Here is a 2,500-nt window from a genome sequence, read left to right as displayed (position 1 = left end):
TGATACATGCAGCAATGAAAACACAACAAATTTCAATCCATAGTACTTTATTAAAACCAAATCTGAAATGACACAACTTATACAAATCCGCTTACCGTAAATTCGCAGGAAAACAGAGGTCGGGCCGTGGCATTTTAAATACTGTTTTGTTGGTCTTAAAAGTCCCGTAAATTATAAACTTTGCATTGCAGATTGTCTGAATTGTCACTACACTCATTCCTTTGATCGGTGACGCAGCAGAATTGCAGGACTCATCTTGGTTTTCAAAAAACAGGCGGTTTAGGAAGCGACAGTAATTTCTTCATTCCATTTTCATTCCGCTGAGTGTGCAGTGCCTGCGGTTAAATTACAACGTTTAGCCGAGGCTTTAGACCGTATTTGATGTCCAGATGTCTTCTCATTCGAATACTGAAGTTGTTGTCTCGAAATTCTTGTAAATTTCTCCACTCTCCGCCGCTTGAAAAATATTAACGGCTTGTTTTAAGTCTGAACAAGGTGAGAGTTTGCGATGAATCAAAGCTCCAGACTCCAGCCCAGACTCCGCGTCTGTGGAGTTTGGATCAAAATCAACCAATCAGAAGAGAAGTCCTGTTCCCTATGAGGTCTGCATTTTTTTAATGAACCAATCAGGAAGGGCTTTCCAAAATTTGGATCCTTTTGTGTTGGAATTTTCTATTTCTTCCAAGTTAGCCTTTTTTTATTAATTAATTAATTAATTTTTTTTTTACCGAGAACTAAAATGGTGAGAGTAGAGATCGGCGTATTAAATCGCCGATATCTGGCATGTCAGATATCGGCGATTAAATTCGCCAAATGTGCCCGTTCCCGCGATTTTTTTACGCTCATCGCTGCCAATTGCCAGTAAAGTCAATCAGTCAGGTTGGGCGGGTTTATCACAGGAACAACGCCGCGATCGGCGAAAAAAATCGCCAGGTGTGTCCGCATCAATCGGTGGCGAAAATCACTTGCGATTTTCGCTGGCGATCAAATTCGCTGCGATCGTCGTATAAAATGCCAGGTGTGTCGCCAGCGTAAGGCGTATTGCATCTTACGTAGGATGGCAGTATCTTATAGCCTGCTTAGGCGTCTTAAAATTTCCACAAGACCAAAAAACGTCTTAAAATAAGGACCCCATCGACTCAGATAAATATAATTAAGACTGGTCTTTCTTAAAGTAAGATGCCTCAATGTTGATTAAGATAAGCGCTTCTCAAATGAAGACGATTTAAAGACAATATTTAAGACGATCTTTTATCTTATATACTAACTGAGACTCCGATAGTCTTCATTTGAGATCTCCTGTGTTAAAATAAGATGATCACCGTCTCAATTTAATGTGGTGGTGGTCTTGCATAAGACGGGAAACGTAAGGTAAAATCTTAGTTTAAGATTTTAGTTTTTACGGAGAAGAAGGTCGAAAAATCATTTGACGAAGCCAAAAAACTTCAGCTGGAGGAGAGCGACAAGGGTTCTTGGTACAACCAGTCAGATTTTCTATAACTGCCTCGGCAGCAGAGAAATTCGAGGACGATAAATCGGATAATGGAGAGTCGAACATCAGTTCGGAGTCCGAAATCGAAGATGCCGGCGACAATCCAGCCACTTTCGCCGTTGTTGACCAGCTGAAATTAAGCAGCGAACCTCAGCGCGAAGCCTCGTGTACTGATAGCGGTGAGAAGTGCGTGTCCGCTGGGGCTGCCAGTTTCATGTTCTGCGTCTATCTGCCGTTTTCTTCTTTGTTTTGGTTTCGCCGGTGGCTCTCTCGCGCCAGACTTAACTTTTCCCATAAAGAAATCGCTTTACAATATTACAGTAACACTAAATGCTTACAGAACTCCCAAGGGAATGCTTCTTTGTGTTTGACTGGCCGGCGGCGTGAGTGCGTTGACAAGTATTTTAATGAGGTGCGAAAACTCGGAAAATGTTTCAAGGCCGAAAACACGGCTTTTGTTTTTGCGCGAATTCCCCATCTTCAAATGAATTAATAGGGTATGTAGATTTGCCAGATTTCAACGAAATTTGGCCAAAATGGTCATCAGATATTAATGCATCGAAGTGTGTCAGGCTTTTACGAAATTCAAAATATTTTTCCCGTGACGTGTTAACATCTGACGGGACTACAAAAATTTTCTATTGTCCATCTTTAGGATGGGTTTTCTCACAAACCAATAGAAATAAAGAAAAAGCCTGACACACTTTGTTAGCCTATTATCTCCTGATTGATATTGTGCAGTCTGTTTGGTTGTGCGCCTTTACGTGAGAGTGGGTAATTCAGTTAAGTACACGTCGCTAGTATTGAGTTTGCAGGCCTCTGAGCGCTTATGTATCCAACAAAATAAAAAAACATCGATATTTTCGCAAACTTCAATTTATAAGCTTTACAGTGATATATAGTTTTCCGTGGTTTTATCGAAAGCAGCGCGCGTACGCTAGATTTTCCTGAAGGCACTCGCGAAACATGGAAGTAACCTTAAACAATCAATAGAACAGTTAATCATTT

Source organism: Pavona decussata, unplaced genomic scaffold, assembly GCF_977016875.1.
Source record: "Pavona decussata unplaced genomic scaffold, jaPavDecu1.1 SCAFFOLD_198, whole genome shotgun sequence".
NCBI lineage: Eukaryota > Metazoa > Cnidaria > Anthozoa > Scleractinia > Agariciidae > Pavona > Pavona decussata.
Note: the sequence above shows the minus strand (reverse complement) of the source record.